Source organism: Rhinichthys klamathensis, unplaced genomic scaffold (genome assembly GCF_029890125.1).
Source record: "Rhinichthys klamathensis goyatoka isolate OS25496 unplaced genomic scaffold, OSU_Roscu_1.1 h1tg000035l_1, whole genome shotgun sequence".
NCBI classification, from domain to species: domain Eukaryota; kingdom Metazoa; phylum Chordata; class Actinopteri; order Cypriniformes; family Leuciscidae; genus Rhinichthys; species Rhinichthys klamathensis.
Genome location: NW_026606583.1, coordinates 962,501 through 986,392, shown reverse-complemented (window position 1 = coordinate 986,392; position 23,892 = coordinate 962,501). Strand labels below are relative to the sequence as shown.

The 23,892-nt window shown below is 45.1% G+C and overlaps 11 non-coding genes across 11 annotated transcripts; all 11 read left to right on the top strand.

Annotated features, from left to right (window-relative positions):
* Nucleotides 1-1,834: 1,834 nt before the first annotated feature.
* On the top strand, nt 1,835-1,916 carry trnal-uag (transfer RNA leucine (anticodon UAG)). The gene has a single exon. It is a non-coding gene; the product is annotated as a tRNA-Leu (tRNA).
* Nucleotides 1,917-5,701: 3,785 nt separating this feature from the next.
* On the top strand, nt 5,702-5,783 carry trnal-aag (transfer RNA leucine (anticodon AAG)). The gene has a single exon. It is a non-coding gene; the product is annotated as a tRNA-Leu (tRNA).
* A 1,810-nt stretch (nt 5,784-7,593) lies between these two features.
* trnal-aag (transfer RNA leucine (anticodon AAG)) lies at nt 7,594-7,675 on the top strand. Its single transcript has one exon. It is a non-coding gene; the product is annotated as a tRNA-Leu (tRNA).
* A 222-nt stretch (nt 7,676-7,897) lies between these two features.
* Nucleotides 7,898-7,979, top strand: trnal-uag (transfer RNA leucine (anticodon UAG)). Its single transcript has one exon. It is a non-coding gene; the product is annotated as a tRNA-Leu (tRNA).
* A 7,997-nt stretch (nt 7,980-15,976) lies between these two features.
* On the top strand, nt 15,977-16,058 carry trnal-uag (transfer RNA leucine (anticodon UAG)). Its single transcript has one exon. It is a non-coding gene; the product is annotated as a tRNA-Leu (tRNA).
* A 490-nt stretch (nt 16,059-16,548) lies between these two features.
* Nucleotides 16,549-16,630, top strand: trnal-aag (transfer RNA leucine (anticodon AAG)). The gene has a single exon. It is a non-coding gene; the product is annotated as a tRNA-Leu (tRNA).
* Nucleotides 16,631-17,722: 1,092 nt separating this feature from the next.
* trnal-uag (transfer RNA leucine (anticodon UAG)) lies at nt 17,723-17,804 on the top strand. Its single transcript has one exon. It is a non-coding gene; the product is annotated as a tRNA-Leu (tRNA).
* A 492-nt stretch (nt 17,805-18,296) lies between these two features.
* On the top strand, nt 18,297-18,378 carry trnal-aag (transfer RNA leucine (anticodon AAG)). The gene has a single exon. It is a non-coding gene; the product is annotated as a tRNA-Leu (tRNA).
* Nucleotides 18,379-19,478: 1,100 nt separating this feature from the next.
* trnal-uag (transfer RNA leucine (anticodon UAG)) lies at nt 19,479-19,560 on the top strand. Its single transcript has one exon. It is a non-coding gene; the product is annotated as a tRNA-Leu (tRNA).
* A 1,244-nt stretch (nt 19,561-20,804) lies between these two features.
* Nucleotides 20,805-20,886, top strand: trnal-aag (transfer RNA leucine (anticodon AAG)). The gene has a single exon. It is a non-coding gene; the product is annotated as a tRNA-Leu (tRNA).
* Nucleotides 20,887-21,377: 491 nt separating this feature from the next.
* Nucleotides 21,378-21,459, top strand: trnal-aag (transfer RNA leucine (anticodon AAG)). The gene has a single exon. It is a non-coding gene; the product is annotated as a tRNA-Leu (tRNA).
* Nucleotides 21,460-23,892: the final 2,433 nt, after the last annotated feature.

Here is a 23,892-nt window from a genome sequence, read left to right as displayed (position 1 = left end):
CCACCTGTCGAGGTGCTCCTTCAAGGCACGTAGAATTTCGACGGATTTAACTGTGGAGAAGAGAGCCATTAAGAGAAAAAATTGGCGAAAATGGCCCACGGAAGGTGCCCTCACAAGGTAGCGTGGCCGAGCGGTCTAAGGCGCTGGATTAAGGCTCCAGTCTCTTCGGGGGCGTGGGTTCAGATCCCACCGCTGCCAAGACAGTATTTTAGAAGGCACTCGTGGCTGCTATGCCTAAGCGAAAACACTGGAGAAGTGACACTGCTTGCTCCCGGTCTCTTCCAAACCCTGCCGCTTTTGCTTTCCTTGGCCGAACTCGGCGTGCTTCAGAGCCTGACGATTAAGGTCCGCACCCAACGTTTAATCTATTTATGAAAAAAAAATGGCCAGAAAACGGCCCACGAATCGAGCCACGTCAGGGTAGCGTGGCCGAGGGGTCTATTTCAGGTGTGTTTGATTAGAGATGGAATTGCAATCTGCAGGGAGGGGGGCCTCCAGGAGTGTAACTGCGTCCCCCCTGTATTTAGGAGGCCTTTCCACCTGTCGAGGTGCTCCTTCAAGGCACGTAGAATTTCGACGGATTTAACTGTGGAGAAGAGAGACATTAAAAGAAAAAATTGGCGAAAATGGCCCACGGAAGGTGCCCTCACAAGGTAGCGTGGCCGAGCGGTCTAAGGCGCTGGATTAAGGCTCCAGTCTCTTCGGGGGTGTGGGTTCTAATCCCACCGCTGCCAAGACAGTATTTTAGAAGGCACTCGTGGCTGCTATGCCTAAGCGAAAACACTGGAGAAGTGACACTGCTTGCTCCCGGTCTCTTCCAAACCCTGCCGCTTTTGCTTTCCTTGGCCGAACTCGGCGTGCTTCAGAGCCTGACGATGAAGGTCCGCACCCAACGTTTAATCTATTTATGAAAAAAAAAAATGCCCAGAAAACGGCCCACGAATCGAGCCACGTCAGGGTAGCGTGGCCGAGGGGTCTAAGACGCTGGATTTAGGCTCCAGTCTCTTCGGGGGTAGGGGTTCCGAATCCCACCGCTGCCAGCAGTGATTTTAAAGAGGGCCAGACACCTTAAGTGTGCTCCGAAAAGGCGCAAAAGCGGCTGAAAATCTGCACCCTCTTGAATCAGGGACAGCAATAATGTCACTTCAAAAATGAATTTAAACATAATAATAACAAATGTCTAGTCTATACTGATGGAGTTAGCCAATTTGACTCATTGAGATTTTTTTGGTGATCTGACAGCTACCTCATGATTTTAAGTTTAACTGCGACACAGCTGGCTGCCATTTTGGAGGATGGCCCAAAGGCTTTGATTAGGTAATTCAGGTGTGTTTGATTAGAGATGGAATTGCTATCTGCAGGGAGGGGGGCCTCCAGGAGTGTAACTGCGTCCCCCCTGTATTTAGGAGGCCTTTCCACCTGTCGAGGTGCTCCTTCAAGGCACGTAGAATTTCGACGGATTTAACTGTGGAGAAGAGAGACATTAAAAGAAAAAATTGGCGAAAATGGCCCACAGAAGGTGCCCTCACAAGGTAGCGTGGCCGAGCAGTCTAAGGCGCTGGATTAAGGCTCCAGTCTCTTCGGGGGCGTGGGTTCGAATCCCACCGCTGCCAAGACAGCACTTTAGAAGGCACTCGTGGCTGCTATGCCTAAGCGAAAACACTGGAGAAGTGACACTGCTTGCTCCCGGACTCTTCCAAACCCTGCTGCTTTTGCTTTCCTTGGCCAAACTCGGCGTGCTTCAGAGCCTGGCGATGAAGGTCCGCACCCAACCTTTAATCTATTTATGGAAAAAAAATGGCCAGAAAACGGCCCACGTATCGAGCCACGTCAGGGTAGCGTGGCCGAGGGGTCTAAGGCGCTGGATTTAGGCTCCAGTCTCTTCGGGGGCGTGGGTTCGAATCCCACCGCTGCCAGCAGTGATTTTAAAGAGGGCCAGACACCTTAAGAGTGCTCCGAAAAGGCGCAAAAGCGGCTGAAAATCTGAACCCTCTTGAATCAGGGACAGTAATAATGTCACTTCAAAAATGTATTTAAACATAATAATAACAAATGTCTAGTCTATAATGATGGAGTTAGCCAATTTGACTCATTTAGATTTTTTTGGTGATCTGACAGCTACCTCATGATTTTGAGTTTAACTGCGACACAGCTGGCTGCCATTTTGGAGGATGGCCCAAAGGCTTTGATTACGTAATTCATGTGTGTTTGATTAGAGATGGAATTGCAATCTGCAGGGAGGGGGGCCTCCAGGAGTGTAACTGCGTCCCCCCTGTATTTAGGAGGCCTTTCCACCTGTCGAGGTGCTCCTTCAAGGCACATAGAATTTCGACGGATTTAACTGTGGAGAAGAGAGACATTATAAGAAAAAATTGGCGAAAATGGCCCACGGAAGGTGCCCTCACAAGGTAGCGTGGCCGAGCGGTGTAAGGCGCTGGATTAAGGCTCCAGTCTCTTCGGGGGTGTGGGTTTGAATCCCGCCGCTGCCAAGACAGCATTTTAGAAGGCACTCGTGGCTGCTATGCCTAAGCGAAAACACTGGAGAAGTGACACTGCTTGCTCCCGGTCTCTTCCAAACCCTGCCGCTTTTGCTTTCCTTGGCCGAACTCGGCGTGCTTCAGAGCCTGACGATGAAGGTACGCACCCAACGTTTAATCTATTTATGAAAAAAAAAATGGCCAAAAAACGGCCCACAAAATGAGCCTCGTCAGGGTAGCGTGGCCGAGGGGTCTAAGGTGTTGGATTTTTGGCTTCAGTCTCTTCGGGGGCGTGGGTTCGAATCCCACCGCTGCCAGCAGTGATTTTAAAGAGGTCCAGACACCTTAAGTGTGCTCCGAAAAGGCGCAAAAGCGGCTGAAAATCTGCACCCTCTTGAATCAGGGACAGCAATAATGTCACTTCAAAAATGAATTTAAACATAATAATAACAAATGTCTAGTCTATAATGATGGAGCTAGCCAATTTGACTCATTGAAGATTTTTTTTGGTGATCTGACAGCTACCTCATGATTTTTGAGTTTAACTGCGACACAGCTGGCTGCCATTTTGGAGGATGGCCAAAGGCTTTGATTAGGTAATTCAGGTGTGTTTGATTAGAGATGGAATTGCAATCTGCAGGGAGGGGGGCCTCCAGGAGTGTAACTGCGTCCCCCCTGTATTTAGGAGGCCTTTCCACCTGTCGAGGTGCTCCTTCAAGGCACGTAGAATTTCGACGGATTTAACTGTGGAGAAGAGAGACATTAAAAGAAAAAATTGGCGAAAATGGGCCCACGGAAGGTGCCCTCACAAGGTAGCGTGGCCGAGCGGTCTAAGCGCTGGATTAAGGCTCCAGTCCTCTTCGGGGGCGTGGGTTCGAATCCCACCGCTGCCAAGACAGCATTTTAGAAGGCACTCGTGGCTCCTATGCCTAAGCGAAAACACTGGAGAAGTGACACTGCTTGCTCCCGGTCTCTTACAAACCCTGCCGCTTTGCTTTCCTTGGCCGAACTCGGCGTGCTTCAGAGGCCTGACGATGAAGGTCCGCACCCAACGTTTAATCTATTTATGAAAAAAAAAATGGCCAAAAAACGGCCCACGAAATGTGCCTCGTCAGGGTACAATACAATACAATTTTATTTGTATAGCACATTTAAAAACAACTAGCGTTGACCAAAGTGCTTAACAAGGCAATACAAAGGTAGACAAAAACATGCACATAACAAACAGATACACGTCGAGGAGGAAAGACGGACACATCAAGGTACGTTAAAAGCAAGTGAAAAAAGGTACGTTTTCAGAGAAGTTTTAAATAATGTCAGAGTTTGGACAGATCTGATATTTGTGGGTAGACTATTCCATAATTTGGGTCCATAAGCTGCGAATGCACGGTCACCCCTGTTTTTTAATCTGGTCCTGGGGACAGAGAGTAAATTTGATTCCCCCGATCTTAGTGATCTTGACTTCAATTTTGGGTGAAGCAGTTCAGATAAGTACTGGGGAGCTATGTTTTGTAAAGATTTAAAAACAAAAAGCAAAACTTTAAAATCTATTCGAAATTTAATCGGTAGCCAGTGTAGCGAGATCAGAACCGGAGTAATATGGTCAAATTTACGTTTTCCTTTGAGAAGGCGTGCAGCTGCATTTTGGACTAATTGGAGACGGGAGATATGTTTCTGAGAAACTCCAATATATAAAGAATTACAATAGTCCAATCTGGATGTTATTAATGCATGCATGGCTATCTCAAAGTGTTTACCAGACAAAAACGGCTTGACCTTAGCTAAGAGACGAAGATGAAAAAAGCAGGATTTTACCACAGCTCTTATCTGCTTTTCAAGGTTAATGTTGTTATCAATCCAGACGCCCAGATTACGAGTACAGGTGGTACTGAAAGGTGACAATGTTAGAAGGTCACAAACATGTGTACTACGATCACTGGGGCCGAACAGGATAATTTCTGTCTTGTTTTCATTTAAACTCAAGAAGTTATCAGTAAGCCATAGTTTCAGTTCATCTATACAGTCCAGTAGTGGCTTTAAGGCAGACTTGTCATTACGTTTTAGGGGCAAGTAAATTTGAGTATCATCAGCATATAGGTGATAAGAAACCCCATGTTTAGTTAAAATAGAACCCAGAGGTAACATGTACAGATTAAATAATTCTGGCCCAAGGATAGAACCCTGCGGAACGCCAGACCCAAATTTCATTTTAGATGAGCACTGTTTCCCGATACGAACAGAATAACTTCTGTTAAGCAAGTATGAGCGGAACCACTCCAACACCATGCCCCTAAGACCTGTGGATACTTCAAGACGAGTGATTAAAATATCATGGTCGACAAGGTCAAAAGCAGAGCTGAGGTCCAGCAGGACCAGAGCCACAGATTGCCCTGTATCAGTACTGAGTAAAATGTCATTCATGACTCGCAGAAGTGCAGATTCGGTACTGTGACGTAGTTTAAAACCAGACTGAAATTTCTCGTAGATCAGACTATCAGTCAAGAAGGACTGGAGTTGGCTCAAAACCACTTTTTCTAAAATTTTTGAAATAAAAGGTAAGTTTGAGATTGGGCGATAGTTGCTTAAAATTGATTGATCCAAACTAGATCTCTTAAGTTTCGGCAAGACCGAGGCGTGTTTCAGGCTGTTAGGGTAGCGTGGCCGAGGGGTCTAAGGTGCTGGATTTAGGCTTCAGTCTCTTCGGGGGCGTGGGTTCGAATCCCACCGCTGCCAGCAGTGATTTTAAAGAGGTCCAGACACCTTAAGTGTGCTCCGAAAAGGCGCAAAAGCGGCTGAAAATCTGCACCCTCTTGAATCAGGGACGGTAATAATGTCACTTCAAAAATGAATTTAAACATAATAATAACAAATGTCTAGTCTATAATGATGGAGTTAGCCAATTTGACTCATTGAGATTTTTTTGGTGATCTGACAGCTACCTCATGATTTTGAGTTTAACTGCGACACAGCTGGCTGCCATTTTGGAGGATGGCCCAAAGGCTTTGATTAGGTAATTCAGGTGTGTTTGATTAGAGATGGAATTGCAATCTGCAGGGAGGGGGGCCTCCAGGAGTGTAACTGCGTCCCCCCTGTATTTAGGAGGCCTTTCCACCTGTCGAGGTGCTCCTTCAAGGCACGTAGAATTTCGACGGATTTAACTGTGGAGAAGAGAGACATTAAAAGAAAAAATTGGCGAAAATGGCCCACGGAAGGTGCCCTCACAAGGTAGCGTGGCCGAGCGGTCTAAGGCGCTGGATTAAGGCTCCAGTCTCTTCGGGGGCGTGGGTTCGAATCCCACCGCTGCCAAGACAGCATTTTAGAAGGCACTCGTGGCTGCTATGCCTAAGCGAAAACACTGGAGAAGTGACACTGCTTGCTCCCGGACTCTTCCAAACCCTGCCGCTTTTGCTTTCCTTGGCCAAACTCGGCGTGCTTCAGAGCCTGACGATGAAGGTCCGCACCCAACGTTTAATCTATTTATGAAAAAAAAATGGCCAGAAAACGGCCCACGAATCGAGCCACGTCAGGGTAGCGTGGCCGAGGGGTCTAAGACGCTGGATTTAGGCTCCAGTCTCTTCGGGGGCGTGGGTTCGAATCCCACCGCTGCCAGCAGTGATTTTAAAGAGGGCCAGACACCCTAAGTGTGCTCCGAAAAAGCGCAAAAGCGGCTGAAAATCTGCACCCTCTTGAATCAGGGACAGCAATAATGTCACTTCAAAAATGAATTTAAACATAATAATAACAAAAGTCTAGTCTATAATGATGGAGTTAGCCAATTTGACTCATTGAGATTTTTTTGGTGATCTGACAGCTACCTCATGATTTTGAGTTTAACTGCGACACAGCTGGCTGCCATTTTGGAGGATGGCCCAAAGGCTTTGATTAGGTAATTCAGGTGTGTTTGATTAGAGATGGAATTGCAATCTGCAGGGAGGGGGGCCTCCAGGAGTGTAACTGCGTCCCCCCTGTATTTAGGAGGCCTTTCCACCTGTCGAGGTGCTCCTTCAAGGCACGTAGAATTTCGACGGATTTAACTGTGGAGAAGAGAGACATTAAAAGAAAAAATTGGCGAAAATGGCCCACGGAAGATGCCCTCACAAGGTAGCGTGGCCGAGCGGTCTAAGGCGCTGGTCTAAGGCGCAAAAGCGGCTGAAAATCTGCACCCTCTTGAATCAGGGACAGCAATAATGTCACTTCAAAAATGAATTTAAACATAATAATAACAAATGTCTAGTCTATAATGATGGAGTTAGCCAATTTGACTCATTGAGATTTTTTTGGTGATCTGACAGCTACCTCATGATTTTGAGTTTAACTGCGACACAGCTGGCTGCCATTTTGGAGGATGGCCCAAAGGCTTTGATTAGGTAAGTCAGGTGTGTTTTATTAGAGATGGAATTGCAATCTGCAGCGAGGGGGCCTTTAGGAGTGTAACTGTGTCCCCCCTGTATTTAGGAGGCCTTTCCACCTGTCGAGGTGCTCCTTCAAGGCACGTAGAATTTCGACGGATTTAACTGTGGAGAAGAGAGCCATTAAGAGAAAAAATTGGCGAAAATGGCCCACGGAAGGTGCCCTCACAAGGTAGCGTGGCCGAGCGGTCTAAGGCGCTGGATTAAGGCTCCAGTCTCTTCGGGGGCGTGGGTTCAGATCCCACCGCTGCCAAGACAGTATTTTAGAAGGCACTCGTGGCTGCTATGCCTAAGCGAAAACACTGGAGAAGTGACACTGCTTGCTCCCGGTCTCTTCCAAACCCTGCCGCTTTTGCTTTCCTTGGCCGAACTCGGCGTGCTTCAGAGCCTGACGATTAAGGTCCGCACCCAACGTTTAATCTATTTATGAAAAAAAAATGGCCAGAAAACGGCCCACGAATCGAGCCACGTCAGGGTAGCGTGGCCGAAGGGTCTATTTCAGGTGTGTTTGATTAGAGATGGAATTGCAATCTGCAGGGAGGGGGGCCTCCAGGAGTGTAACTGCGTCCCCCCTGTATTTAGGAGGCCTTTCCACCTGTCGAGGTGCTCCTTCAAGGCACGTAGAATTTCGACGGATTTAACTGTGGAGAAGAAAGACATTAAAAGAAAAAATTGGCGAAAATGGCCCACGGAAGGTGCCCTCACAAGGTAGCGTGGCCGAGCGGTCTAAGGCGCTGGATTAAGGCTCCAGTCTCTTCGGGGGTGTGGGTTCGAATCCCACCGCTGCCAAGACAGCATTTTAGAAGGCACTCGTGGCTGCTATGCCTAAGCGAAAACACTGGAGAAGTGACACTGCTTGCTCCCGGTCTCTTCCAAACCCTGCCGCTTTTGCTTTCCTTGGCCAAACTCGGCGTGCTTCAGAGCCTGACGATGAAGGTACGCACCCAACGTTTAATCTATTTATGAAAAAAAAAATGGCCAGAAAACGGCCCACGAATCGAGCCACGTCAGGGTAGCGTGGCCGAGGGGTCTAAGGCGCTGGATTTAGGCTCCAGTCTCTTCGGGGGCGTGGGTTCGAATCCCACCGCTGCCAGCAGTGATTTTAAAGAGGGCCAGACACCTTAAGAGTGCTCCGAAAAGGCGCAAAAGCGGCTGAAAATCTGCACCCTCTTGAATCAGGGACAGTAATAATGTCACTTCAAAAATGAATTTAAACATAATAATAACAAATGTCTAGTCTATAATGATGGAGTTAGCCAGTTTTACTCATTGAGATTTTTTGGGTGATCTGACAGCTACCTCATGATTTTGAGTTTAACTGCGACACAGCTGGCTGCCATTTTGGAGGATGGCCCAAAGGCTTTGATTAGGTAATTCAGGTGTGTTTGATTAGAGATGGAATTGCAATCTGCAGGGAGGGGGGCCTCCAGGAGTGTAACTGCGTCCCCCCTGTATTTAGGAGGCCTTTCCACCTGTCGAGGTGCTCCTTCAAGGCACCTAGAATTTCGACGGATTTAACTGTGGAGAAGAGAGACATTAAAAGAAGGTAGCGTGGCCGAGCGGTCTAAGGCGCTGGATTAAGGCTCCAGTCTCTTCGGGGGCGTGGGTTCGAATCCCATCGCTGCCAAGACTGCATTTTAGAAGGCACTCGTGGCTGCTATGCCTAAGCGAAAACACTGGAGAAGTGATACTGCTTGCTCCCGGTCTCTTCCAAACTGTTACGTCCCTCGTTAGAGATTATACTTGTCTAGGAATAATATTGGACAGAACACATATTTTGCATTTACGTGTGTGTCAGTACAGCAGCGGGTAACCGTATGGGAAGAGAAAACAGACAACCCAAACTTCAGTTGAAAAAAAAGGTTTAATTCCTCAACTGTAATTAAGTGAATTAATAGTGAAATAATTAAATAGTAAAGTAATGAAGTAATGAGGCAATACAATGTAGCAAAAAATCATCAAGATCAACAGTCAATCTGGTGGAGAGGAAGGAGCAAGAGAGTGGTGCTTAACTCAAAGAACTAAATATAACCAAAAAGAACAATCCTCTAACTAAAGTTTAAAGAGCTAAACTAACTATCAACAAAAGATGTAGAAAGAAACGTCTTCAGCGTCGAGGAGTCGCCATAACTAAAACTACCCTAACTAACCAAACAAAACATACATAAATAGCACCACTCCTAAACTAGTGCGTCTAATACATCTCAATGACAACTGCGTGTGCAAAATGTAGGTCGCGACCTGCTTACCTGACTCACAACCTCTCCCGCCAGTCTACAAAGAGTTGGACGGGGACTGAGATGAGAATGTCATAAGAGCAACAAACATTTCATCGTGCACCACAAGCGCATAACAAGAACGCACATCTCAAAAACACAAAATAAAACAAAACAAACAGAGAACTGATCTCACTGCCAGATCGTAAGAGCAGCGAACCCCAGACACTGATCAGTCTCTCAGACTGGTCTCTCAAACGAGAGCTCCGTCTTCACCGAGCGTGCAGGCTCTCTCTCAAACCCCAGAGTCTGTGTCGACTGTCGCCATTGTAGTCAGAGCCATTCATAAACCGCACGGCGACAGGCGATTGGTGGCGCAGTTCCTGACGTCAGCAGATTTGACAGGCGGAACCTCCAATCAAATTCCACACCTGAAACAGAGTACACAGACATACACACATACGCAGCAACGTATACAAAAACATAACTACGTAGCACGGCGTACGTAACACTCACCCCCTTAAAACTCAACCCAAAACAGTTTTTTTTTTTAAGCTCTAGATAAGGTGTCAGCAATGACATTCTCAGATCCCTTTTTATGCTTTATGATTAAGTTATAATTTTGCACAATCAACGACCAACGCATAAGACGTTGATTGTGATTGTACATTATGGACAAGAAAACTAACGGATTGTGATCCGTGTACACAGTAACAGGTAGAACGGAAGAACCCACATAAACCTCAAAGAATTGCAACGCCAGGATTAGACCCAAAGCTTCCTTCTCGATGGTAGAATAATTTCTCTGATGTCGGTTAAATTTTCGAGAAAAGTAACAAATTGGGTGCTCAAGACCATCATCATCTTCCTGAACAAGGACAGCTCCCATGCCTAAAGCACTAGCATCAACTTCCAATTTAAAACAACGTGTAAAGTCCGGAGCAGCTAGAACAGGTGCACTGGTCAACAACAGTTTTGCTCCATCAAAAGCTTGTTGACATGCGTCAGTCCAAATAAAAGCATTCGCGGGACTTAACAAACAAGTCAGAGGGTGTACTACAGTGGAGAAATTTCGGCAGAAACTTCTGTAGTAACCAGCCATACCTAAAAACCGACGTAACTCCCGTCTTGTCGTTGGACTAGAAAAGTCAGCGATAGCAGATACTTTGGCACTAACAGGGCGGACTTGACCTTGACCTACTTCTTTGCCCAAATAAGTGATCGTTGCTTTACCGAATTCGCACTTGGCCAGATTAATTGTTAGAGAAGCGTCAGCCAACCTTTCAAAAACTACCCGAAGAACAGCCAAATGCTCAGACCAATCCAAAGAATAGATCACTAGATCATCGAGGTATGCATTACAATTTTCAACTCCTGACAATACAATGTTTACAAGACGCTGGAAAGTTGCTGGGGCGTTTCGCAGCCCGAACGCCATAACCCGGTACTGCAGGAAGTTATCCGGAGTAACAAAAGCTGAAATTTCCGCAGCTTGAGCTGTCAATGGCACTTGCCAATATCCTTTCAGCAAATCTAATTTCGTCACAAACTTAGCAGAACCCACGTTATCGATGCAATCTTCCATTCTAGGAAGAGGATAGCTATCCGGTACAGTCACAGAATTTACTTTCCGGTAATCTGTGCAAAACCGAAATGTACCGTCAGACTTCGGAACAAGAAGGCAAGGAGAGCTCCATGGACTATAGCTAGGTTCAGCTAGGTCATTCCTCAATAAATAATCAACCTCAGCCTTCATCGCAGAACGTTTGAAGCTATTCACTCGGTAAGCGTGTTGTTTAATGGAAGAAGTACACGTCACTTGGATATCATGCTGTAATACATGTGTTTGAGTTGGCACATCACTGAACAGCATGGAAAATTCTTGAGGTAGTTGCATAACGTCCTGTTTCTGTGATTCAAGCAAATTTTCAAGGTTTTCAGATAAGTTTTTCAGAACTTCAGAATTCGAAAGTCTACCACACGTTGATAAATCATTACGAAGTGTAACACCGTCATCAGGATCACACTGACCAGAAGAAGGCAACATCACCTCGACATTCACTTCAGTAAAATCAGACACAGCAACAGCAGCAGCAGCTAAAACATCAGTAGGAACAACAAGCTTTTCTTCCGCAGATTTCTCAGACACTTTCCGAGAACAATATAATTTCAACATGTTAATGTGGCATGTTCGAAATTTCCGCTTGCGGTCAGGCGTGTGTATTACAAAATCAGTCTCACTCAATCTCTTTGATACCTTATATGGACCAGAGAAACGAGCAGTCAGAACCGAACCTGGTACTGGTAACAATACCAACACTTCATCGCCAGGATTAATTTCACGCACAGCAGCTTTCTTATCATACCATTTCTTCATACCCTCCTGAGCAGTAGACAACGATTTCCGTGCAAATGAACTTGCCTTATGGAGACGTTCTCGAAATTGACTAACATAATCAAGCACATTTCGTTCAGATGACTTGGTCTCATTCAACATCCTGTCTTTCAACACCTTCAGCGGACCTCGTACAGTGTGCCCAAATACTAAGTCTGCTGGACTAAACCCTAGAGATTCTTGAGTCACTTCACGAATTGCAAACAACACTAACGGCACTCCGTCGTCCCATTCTTTACCAGAGCTGAGACAGTACTTCTTCAACATTGACTTCAGGGTCTGGTGAAATCGTTCGATAGCACCCTGGCTCTCAGGATGATAAGCGCTTGAGATTCGATGTGAAATACCCAAAGTTTTCAACACTTGTCTGAAAACAGTAGAAAGAAAATTCGTCCCCTGATCGGTTTGCACGATTTTTGGCAATCCGAACGTGGAGAAGAACTTTAGCAAGGCTTTAATAATGACAGGTGCCGTTATTTTCCTCAAGGGAACAGCCTCCGGATAACGTGTCGCAGAACACATTATAGTTAACAAAAATTGATTACCTGTCTTTGATTTCGGCAAGGGACCAACGCAATCTAAAATTATATGTTCAAACGGTTCGCAAATGACAGGAATCGGAATTAATGGGGCTGGTGGAATTTTTTGATTCGGTTTACCCATCACTTGACGCTCATGACATGTGCGGCAATAATGAGACACGTCGCTCTTCAAGCCAGGCCAGAAAAAATGTCTGAGAATGCGGTTGTAAGTCTTTGTCACTCCCAAATGACCTGCTAACTCATGATCATGTGCCAAACTCAACACTTGTTCTCGATAGACAGTAGGCAGAACAATCTGGCACACAACATCCCACTCGTTCTCCCAATCTCTGCGCGAATGCCATTTCCTTAACAACAACCCATCTTCGATCACGTAATCAGCTGTGCCAACTTTATCAGATTTAGGATTTTTGGCAGCCGAAAAACACTTAATTAGCGACACATCTTTCCTTTGTGCAACCTTAATCCCTTCATGAGATATAGGTGCAACCAACAATTCAAAATCGGCCACTGCCGTAACCGGATGTCCATCATGTCTACCATCTTCAGCATCTTTTGGATCTGCCCCAAAATTATCCTCTGTAAACACAGGTGACATAAAAGAGTCGGCCAAAACAATGTCATCTCCAATTCTGCGTTTTTGAGCACGCGTAACTACGTTAGCAGCAAAAACATCCGGAAAATTATCAGAAATGTCATCAGCAGGAATAAGACAATCAGGTCGATCAACGACTTCGAGCATAGGTGACACTTTACCCCCTGCCAAATCATTTCCTAGAATAAATGCAACCCCTTTCACAGGAAAAGAAGAACGTATTCCCACTTTAACAAAACCTGAGACCAGATCACAGTGTAAGTGTATCCGGTGCAGCGGTACCTTTACAACCCCCATCTCAATCCCTTGAACAAACACACTTGACCCACAAAACGTCTGTTCTGACAAAGGAAGTGCATCAGAGACTACAAATGATTGCATCGATCCTGTATCCCTCAAAATTTGTACCTCTTTCTGCTCTCTAGGTTTGCCATTTACGGAGATTAACCCCTTCAACAAGAATGGTTTAAACCCCGAGTCAAGCACATCGTTCTCTAAAACAGTGTTAGACACCGTCTTCACAAAGGTAACAGGCTTTAACTGTCCTTGCTGAGTCTTACGTTTCAGCACTAAGCAATCAGAAATGAGGTGTCCCATTTTGTGGCAATAAAAACATTCTCGTGTTTCTTTATTCTGTGGTGAACTCAGTTTAGTACGGGTATTCGAATTTTGAGTTGAAGACGAACTCCATATTTTCTCCGGTCGGGGTAAAACAAAAACACTCTTGTGCGTTAACACGTACTCATCCGCAAGAATTGCAGCTTGTGATAACGTCGTGACCTTCTGCTCATTCAGATAGGTGACTACTCGCTCTGACAAACAATTCTTAAAATCTTCTAAAAGCATTAGCTCTCTCAACGAACTCAAATCTTGCACGTTATTAGAAGACAGCCATTTATCAAAAAGAATTCCCTTCTCCCGAGCGAATTCCACAAACGTCTGAGCTATCTTCTTATGGTTCCTGAAACGTTGCCGATATGCCTCAGGTACCAATTCATATGCGCGAAGAACAGCGTTCTTTACTACATCATATTGCAAACTTTCCTCTAAAGTTAACGCAGAACAAACTTCCTGTGCTTTTCCAACTAATCGGCATTGTAGTAAAAGACACCAAACCTCTTTTGGCCAACGAAGTGCAGCAGCCACACGTTCAAAAGCAGCGAAATACGCATCCACTTCGGATTCTCTAAAGTGAGGCACTAAAGCGATCTGCTTACTAACATCAAATGTAGTGGTCGAAACATCACTCACAGAATTTGCCGAATTTACTGAAATAACAGGATTAGGCTGCGCAGCACGGTCCGAGACAACCTTCGCTGACTCCAACTCAAGCTGTCGCAGTTTCACCTGTGTCTCAGCTTCAATTTCCAGTTTACGGACTTCTAGGCGTAATGTCATTTCGGCTTGGCGAGTCTCAGCTCGTTCCTGCGCTTCCATCTGGATTCGGGCTAAGCGGACCCTCAGTCGCGCATCACCCCCAGACTCAATGGAAGGCGGAGAAAGTGGGTAGAAGGGCGGTAAACCAGCCTTGGGCTCAGCCTCGACCTCCACCTCGGCAGTCTCACCTTTTGCCTCCTCCATTTTTCCCACGCTAGTCAGACGCCTTTCCACAACCGACATGTCAGCCCTCTCACTATCCGTATCTGGAAATGAAAGTATTTTTAATTCAATCAAGCGTTTCAAAATGTCATTTTTAATAATATGCTTTAGCGATTGCCTCACCACAGGAATGCGATAGTGTCCAGCTATCTGCAACAAATCGTCTTTTCTACAGAGCTCAAAAATGTCCAAAGTTGGATTAGCAATAAATCCTTGCAAATCAAAAGTACTCATATCAATATTTCATTATCCTCACGTCAACATGCACAAACAATTCCTTTCCCACACCATACAAAACACACACAAGCAAATATTTTTTTTGGACGAGCCCCCAAATATGTTACGTCCCTCGTTAGAGATTATACTTGTCTAGGAATAATATTGGACAGAACACATATTTTGCATTTACGTGTGTGTCAGTACAGCAGCGGAACCCAAACTTCAGTTGAAAAAAAAGGTTTAATTCCTCAACTGTAATTAAGTGAATTAATAGTGAAATAATTAAACCTTTTTTTTCAACTGAAGTTTGGGTTGTCTGTTTTCTCTTCCCATACGGTTGTGTTTTTTTTTTTTTTATCCCGGACGAGCCCCCAAATATGTTACGTCCCTCGTTAGAGATTATACTTGTCTAGGAATAATATTGGACAGAACACATATTTTGCATTTACGTGTGTGTCAGTACAGCAGCGGGTAACCGTATGGGAAGAGAAAACAGACAACCCAAACTTCAGTTGAAAAAAAAGGTTTAATTCCTCAACTGTAATTAAGTGAATTAATAGTGAAATAATTAAATAGTAAAGTAATGAAGTAATGAGGCAATACAATGTAGCAAAAATCATCAAGATCAACAGTCAATCTGGTGGAGAGGAAGGAGCAAGAGAGTGGTGCTTAACTCAAAGAACTAAATATAACCAAAAAGAACAATCCTCTAACTAAAGTTTAAAGAGCTAAACTAACTATCAACAAAAGATGTAGAAAGAAACGTCTTCAGCGTCGAGGAGTCGCCATAACTAAAACTACCCTAACTAACCAAACAAAACATACATAAATAGCACCACTCCTAAACTAGTGCGTCTAATACATCTCAATGACAACCGCGTGTGCAAAATGTAGGTCGCGACCTGCTTACCTGACTCACAACCTCTCCCGCCAGTCTACAAAGAGTTGGACGGGGACTGAGATGAGAATGTCATAAGAGCAACAAACATTTCATCGTGCACCACAAGCGCATAACAAGAACGCACATCTCAAAAACACAAAATAAAACAAAACAAACAGAGAACTGATCTCACTGCCAGATCGTAAGAGCAGCGAACCCCAGACACTGATCAGTCTCTCAGACTGGTCTCTCAAACGAGAGCTCCGTCTTCACCGAGCGTGCAGGCTCTCTCTCAAACCCCAGAGTCTGTGTCGACTGTCGCCATTGTAGTCAGAGCCATTCATAAACCGCACGGCGACAGGTGATTGGTGGCGCAGTTCCTGACGTCAGCAGATTTGACAGGCGGAACCTCCAATCAAATTCCACACCTGAAACAGAGTACACAGACATACACACATACGCAGCAACGTATACAAAAACATAACTACGTAGCACGGCGTACGTAACACAAACCCTGCCGCTTTTGCTTTCCTTGGCCGAACTCGGCGTGCTTCAGAGCCTGACGATGAAGGTCCGCACCCAACGTTTAATCTATTTATGAAAAAAAATGGCCAGAAAACGGCCCACGAATCGAGCCACATCAGGGTAGCGTGGCCGAGGGGTCTTAGGCGCTGGATTTAGGCTCCAGTCTCTTCGGGGGCGTGGGTTCGAATCCCACCGCTGCCAGCAGTGATTTTAAAGAGGTCCAGACACCTTAAGTGTGCTCCGAAAAGGCGCAAAAGCGGCTGAAAATCTGCACCCTCTTGAATCAGGGACAGCAATAATGTCACTTCAAAATGAATTTAAACATAATAATAACAAATGTCTAGTCTATAATGATGGAGTTAGCCAATTTGACTCATTGAGATTTTTTTGGTGATCTGACAGCTACCTCATGATTTTGAGTTTAACTGCGACACAGCTGGCTGCCATTTTGGAGGATGGCCCAAAGGCTTTGATTAGGTAATTCAGGTGTGTTTGATTAGAGATGGAATTGCAATCTGCAGGGAGGGGGGCCTCCAGGAGTGTAACTGCGTCCCCCCTGTATTTAGGAGGCCTTTCCACCTGTCGAAGTGCTCCTTCAAGGCATGTAGAATTTCGACGTATTTAACTGTGGAGAAGAGAGACATTAAAAAAAAAAATTGGCGAAAATGGCCCACGGAAAATGCCCTCACAAGGTAGCGTGGCCGAGCGGTGTAAGGCGCTGGATTAAGGCTCCAGTCTCTTCGGGGGCGTGGGTTCGAATCCCACCGCTGCCAAGACAGCATTTTAGAAGGCACTCGTGGCTGCTATGCCTAAGCGAAAACACTGGAGAAGTGACACTGCTTGCTCCCGGTCTCTTCCAAACCCTGCCGCTTTTGCTTTCCTTGGCCAAACTCGGCGTGCTTCAGAGCCTGACGATGAAGGTCCGCACCCAACGTTTAATCTATTTATGAAAAAAAAATGGCCAGAAAACGGCCCACGAATCGAGCCACGTCAGGGTAGCGTGGCCGAGGGGTCTAAGGCGCTGGTTTTAGGCTCCAGTCTCTTCGGGGGCGTCGGTTTGAATCCCACCGCTGCCAGCAGTGATTTTAAAGAGGGCCAGACACCTTAAGTGTGCTCCGAAAAGGCGCAAAAGCGGCTGAAAATCTGCACCCTCTTGAATCAGGGACAGCAATAATGTCACTTCAAAAATGAATTTAAACATAATAATAACAAATGTCTAGTCTATAATGATGGAGTTAGCCAATTTGACTCATTGAGATTTTTTTGGTGATCTGACAGCTACCTCATGATTTTGAGTTTAACTGCGACACAGCTGGCTGCCATTTTGGAGGATGGCCCAAAGGCTTTGATTAGGTAATTCAGGTGTGTTTGATTAGAGATGGAATTGCAATCTGCAGGGAGGGGGGCCTCCAGGAGTGTAACTGCGTCCCCCCTGTATTTAGGAGGCCTTTCCACCTGTCGAGGTGCTCCTTCAAGGCACGTAGAATTTCGACGGATTTAACTGTGGAGAAGAGAGACATTAAAAGAAAAAATTGGCGAAAATGGCCCACGGAAGGTGCCCTCACTAGGTAGCGTGGCCGAGCGGTCTAAGGTGCTGGATTAAGGCTCCAGTCTCTTCGCGGGCGTTGGTTCGAATCCCACCGCTGCCAAGACAGTATTTTAGAAGGCACTCGTGGCTGCTATGCCTAAGCGAAAACACTGGAGAAGTGACACTGCTTGCTCCCGGTCTCTTCCAAACCCTGCCGCTTTCCTTGGCCGAACTCGGCGTGCTTCAGAGCCTGACGATGAAGGTCCGCACCCAACGTTTAATCTATTTATGAAAAAAAAAATGGCCAGAAAACGGCCCACGAATCGAGTCACGTCAGGGTAGCGTGGCCGAGGGGTCTAAGGTGCTGGATTTAGGCTCCAGTCTCTTCGGGGGCGTGGGTTCGAATCCCACCGCTGCCAGCAGTGATTTTAAAGAGGGCCGGACACCTTAAGAGTGCTCCGAAAAGGCGCAAAAGCGGCTGAAAATCTGCACCCTCTAGAATCAGGGACAGCAATTAATGTCACTTCAAAAATGAATTTAAACATAATAATAACAAATGTCTAGTCTATAATGATGGAGTTAGCCAATTTGACTCATTGAGATTTTTTTGGTGATCTGACAGCTACCTCATGATTTTGAGTTTAACTGCGACACAGCTGGCTGCCATTTTGGAGGATGGCCCAAAGGCTTTGATTAGGTAATTCAGGTGTGTTTGATTAGAGATGGAATTGCAATCTGCAGGGAGGGGGGCCTCCAGGAGTGTAACTGCGTCCCCCCTGTATTTAGGAGGCCTTTCCACCTGTCGAGGTGCTCCTTCAAGGCACGTAGAATTTCGACGGATTTAACTGTGGAGAAGAGAGACATTAAAAGAAAAAATTGGCGAAAATGGCCCACGGAAGATGCCCTCACAAGGTAGCGTGGCCGAGCGGTCTAAGGCGCTGGATTAAGGCTCCAGTCTCTTCGGGGACGTGGGTTCGAATCCCACCGCTGCCAAGACAGCATTTTAGAAGGCACTCGTGGCTGCTATGCCTAAGCGAAAACACTGGAGAAGTGACACTGCTTGCTCGCGGACTCTTCCAAACCCTGCCGCTTTTGCTTTCCTTGGCCAAACTCGGCGTGCTTCAGAGCCTGACGATGAAGGTCCGCACCCAACGTTTAATCTATTTATGAAAAAAAAAATGGCCAGAAAACGGCCCACGAATCGAGCCACATCAGGGTAGCGTGGCCGAGGGGTCTAAGGTGCTGGATTTAGGCTTCAGTCTCTTCGGGGGCGTGGGTTCGAATCCCACCGCTGCCAGCAGTGATTTTAAAGAGGTCCAGACACCTTAAGTGTGCTCCGAAAAGGCGCAAAAGCGGCTGAAAATCTGCACCCTCTTGAATCAGGGACAGCAATAATGTCACTTCAAAAATGAATTTAAACATAATAATAACAAATGTCTAGTCTATAATGATGGAGTTAGCCAATTTGACTCATTGAGATTTTTTTGGTGATCTGACAGCTACCTCATGATTTTGAGTTTAACTGCGACACAGCTGGCTGCCATTTTGGAGGATGGCCCAAAGGCTTTGATTAGGTAATTCAGGTGTGTTTGATTAGAGATGGAATTGCAATCTGCAGGGAGGGGGGCCTCCAGGAGTGTAACTGCGTCCCCCCTGTATTTAGGAGGCCTTTCCACCTGTCGAGGTGCTCCTTCAAGGCACGTAGAATTTCGACGGATTTAACTGTGGAGAAGAGAGACATTAAAAGAAAAAATTGGCGAAAATGGCCCACGGAAGGTGCCCTCACAAGGTAGCGTGGCCGAGCGGTCTAAGGCGCTGGATTAAGGCTCCAGTCTCTTCGGGGGCGTGGGTTCGAATCCCACTGCTGCCAAGACAGCATTTTAGAAGGCACTCGTGGCTGCTATGCCTAAGCGAAAACACTGGAGAAGTGACACTGCTTGCTCCCGGTCTCTTCCAAACCCTGCCGCTTTTGCTTTCCTTGGCCAAACTCGGCGTGCTTCAGAGCCTGACGATGAAGGTACGCACCCAACGTTTAATCTATTTATGAAAAAAAAAAATGGCCAGAAAACGGCCCACGAAATGAGCCTCGTCAGGGTAGCGTGGCCGAGGGGTCTAAGGCGCTGGATTTAGGCTCCAGTCTCTTCGGGGGCGTGGGTTCGAATCCCACTGCTGCCAGCAGTGATTTTAAAGAGGGCCAGACACCTTAAGAGTGCTCCGAAAAGGCGCAAAAGCGGCTGAAAATCTGCACCCTCTTGAATCAGGGACAGCAATAATGTCACTTCAAAAATGAATTTAAACATAATAATAACAAATGTCTAGTCTATAATGATGGAGTTAGCCAATTTGACTCATTGAGATTTTTTTGGTGATCTGACAGCTACCTCATGATTTTGAGTTTAACTGCGACACAGCTGGCTGCCATTTTGGAGGATGGCCCAAAGGCTTTGATTAGGTAATTCAGGTGTGTTTGATTAGAGATGGAATTGCAATCTGCAGGGAGGGGGGCCTCCAGCAGTGTAACTGCGTCCCCCCTGTATTTAGGAGGCCTTTCCACCTGTCGAGGTGCTCCTTCAAGGCACGTAGAATTTCGACGAATTTAACTGTGGAGAAGTCCCACCGCTGCCAAGACAGCATTTTAGAAGGCACTCGTGGCTGCTATGCCTAAGCGAAAACACTGGAGAAGTGACACTGCTTGCTCGCGGACTCTTCCAAACCCTGCCGCTTTTGCTTTCCTTGGCCAAACTCGGCGTGCTTCAGAGCCTGACGATGAAGGTCCGCACCCAACGTTTAATCTATTTATGAAAAAAAAATGGCCAGAAAACGGCCCATGAATCGAGCCACGTCAGGGTAGCGTGGCCGAGGGGTCTAAGGTGCTGGATTTAGGCTTCAGTCTCTTCGGGGGCGTGGGTTCGAATCCCACCGCTGCCAGCAGTGATTTTAAAGAGGTCCAGACACCTTAAGTGTGCTCCGAAAAGGCGCAAAAGCGGCTGAAAATCTGCACCCTCTTGAATCAGGGACAGCAATAATGTCACTTCAAAAATGAATTTAAACATAATAATAACAAATGTCTAGTCTATAATGATGGAGTTAGCCAATTTGACTCATTGAGATTTTTTTGGTGATCTGACAGCTACCTCATGATTTTGAGTTTAACTGCGACACAGCTGGCTGCCATTTTGGAGGATGGCCCAAAGGCTTTGATTAGGTAATTCAGGTGTGTTTGATTAGAGATGGAATTGCAATCTGCAGGGAGGGGGGCCTCCAGGAGTGTAACTGCGTCCCCCCTGTATTTAGGAGGCCTTTCCACCTGTCGAGGTGCTCCTTCAAGGCACGTAGAATTTCGACGGATTTAACTGTGGAGAAGAGAGACATTAAAAGAAAAAATTGGCGAAAATGGCCCACGGAAGGTGCCCTCACAAGGTAGCGTGGCCGAGCGGTCTAAGGCGCTGGATTAAGGCTCCAGTCTCTTCGGGGGCGTGGGTTCGAATCCCACCGCTGCCAGCAGTGATTTTAAAGAGGGCCAGACACCTTAAGAGTGCTCCGAAAAGGCGCAAAAGCGGCTGAAAATCTGAACCCTCTTGAATCAGGGACAGTAATAATGTCACTTCAAAAATGAATTTAAACATAATAATAACAAATGTCTAGTCTATAATGATGGAGTTAGCCAATTTGACTCATTGAGATTTTTTTGGTGATCTGACAGCTACCTCATGATTTTGAGTTTAACTGCGACACAGCTGGCTGCCATTTTGGAGGATGGCCCAAAGGCTTTGATTAGGTAATTCAGGTGTGTTTGATTAGAGATGGAATTGCAATCTGCAGGGAGGGGGGCCTCCAGGAGTGTAACTGCGTCCCCCCTGTATTTAGGAGGCCTTTCCACCTGTCGAGGTGCTCCTTCAAGGCACGTAGAATTTCGACGGATTTAACTGTGGAGAAGAGAGACATTAAAAGAAAAAATTGGCGAAAATGGCCCACGGAAGGTGCCCTCACAAGGTAGCGTGGCCGAGCGGTCTAAGGCGCTGGATTAAGGCTCCAGTCTCTTCGGGGGCGTGGGTTCGAATCCCACCGCTGCCAGCAGTGATTTTAAAGAGGGCCAGACACCTTAAGAGTGCTCCGAAAAGGCGCAAAAGCGGCTGAAAATCTGAACCCTCTTGAATCAGGGACAGTAATAATGTCACTTCAAAAATGTATTTAAACATAATAATAACAAATGTCTAGTCTATAATGATGGAGTTAGCCAATTTGACTCATTTAGATTTTTTTGGTGATCTGACAGCTACCTCATGATTTTGAGTTTAACCCTCTGGGGACCAGAAACGCGCCCGCGCGTTTTGCCGTTTTTTTTTTCACATAGCAGAAAAATAGACTTAAAATACTCTGTTGATTTTGATCGTACATATAAGTGTTATACATCAATCGATCCTGTTAATTGTCTATTATTTTTCTGTATACTCACAATAAAAACAAAGTTTTGTGCTTTTTGTCAAATAAAGAAAAATAAACATGATGCGAGTTTTGCCTTCTCTCTGTCAGTGCAGTCCATTCTGAAACACGTCCGAAAAATTAACTCTAACTCTGCAAATACTTGTCATACAGGCACGAGAGGTTTTTCTTTATGAAGCTTGAATTCTCTTCTTTTTAATGATGTAATTTATATAAAAAACAAATATTCTCAGTTTATGTAATCTGTATGAAAAGAGAGTGCTGTCAGATTTTTTTTCCCCAGCTCATTACACTTCATTACGCGTTAATCTGACACGCCCACGGAGGACGCGCGCTATTCAAACGCAAATGTCGAGGCAAGCCATGACAATGCCCACATCAGCCGTTCCACCGCGGCGGTAAAATGTGGGGTGTATTTGCTGCCTTTTACCGCCAAGAGGCGCTACAATCATAGACTCTGAAAAGTGTTTGTTTATTCTCTCTAATGCGTAATCTGCTGCCGCACCGCACTGATTCAGAGCGTTTGAAAGCTGGTAGCAGATGAATTCAACAAGTGAAACGTAGTTAAAATAATTCATAATCACAATACTGAAATTAGGCTACTGAAATGAAATTGAATAAATAATGAAAAAGTAAAACATTGCAATAAAAACAGTCACAGACGTATAGACGATAGCTCAGTGGTTAACGCAACAACACGAGCTTCGAGGAGCTTCAATCGAATCGGATCGAATCTCAATGTAGCATACATGTTGTTAACCGATGTTGCCCTACAGCGTTTATGTTTAACCTTCTTGATGCTTAAATAGCTAACTGTTTATAACTGTTTACTTATTTAAAGTCAAGAGTTTTGTTTAATTATTATTACAACATAAATTTGCTACATTCCTGGAACCGCAGCCGCTGCACAAAGGACAAAAACTGATGAAGGAAGATTGTCAGCCGATTGCATCAGAAAATGAAAATGAAGAAGCTCGTCTTTAGTCTGCTAAATTATTGTGTAATGTAAAAGAACACTAAAATTACTTAAGTTTGAAACCAAGTTCGAACATTTCAAGGTTTAAATAAAGTGTCGGGACAGTTTTTTTTATTTAAAACAGGGTTGCATCGGGTTTAGAGTTTATTTCTTTTGCGATGCAAAATAAGAAACACTAGGCTAATCTTATTCTTGCGACATTTTAAATTTGTATTGCCAAAGAAATGACAGCTATATTAAACAATTAAAACAGTAGGCCTACAAAACGAAAATTGTCCAAAGCAACATAATTAAATTAAAACATGCGTTTTTCTTTGCCTCTCTCGCGCTGAATCTCTTTTTAACAAGTTTATTTAGTCTCCCTCGCTCTCCATATGAAAGAGGAACATTAACACCTATGCCTATTGTCCTGCGCGCTCGATACAGCACTGAACTGTCCCTCCAACCCCCCACCGGCTATTGGAGTCTGAGGCTGATTTAACACAAAGAGAAGTCACAATTCACACTTAAATCGCTATTCTAGACAGTGTTGATAATGAAGGAATTAAATGATTTAAGTTACATGTAGCCTAGTGATATTTCTGTCATAAAAGCTTATTACTAAATATTTAATTATTTCAGTAATTGATGAAATAAAACTGGTTTGGGCCAGCTTTTTCCAAGCAAAACTAAATATAATCTGAAAAAACGCATGTTAATTTGTTTTCATGAACAAAATGTTCAACTCAATATTAAAGTCTACAGGGATCTTTGGATCCTTTCAACCAGGCATGCAATTTGTGAATTAAGTTTTTTTATTTTTATTTTTTTATTCAAATAAATATCGAACCACGGTGCTTCGTGGTAATGCTGCTAAATTAAATAACATGTATTGAATAATTATGAACTTAAATGAAACAATATCGCAACATTTCGACAAATGCATTATTTGATCTGTTTTTACATTTTAATTCAGGGCGATTTAGCCTGCTACATTTAATTAGAGCGAGATTTTCACCCTTGTCTTGTCATTTTCTCATTGGGAAGCGCTTACAGGCTACATGTTTGAGTACATCCTCTGTACCTCTCGTTTTCATATGGATTACATA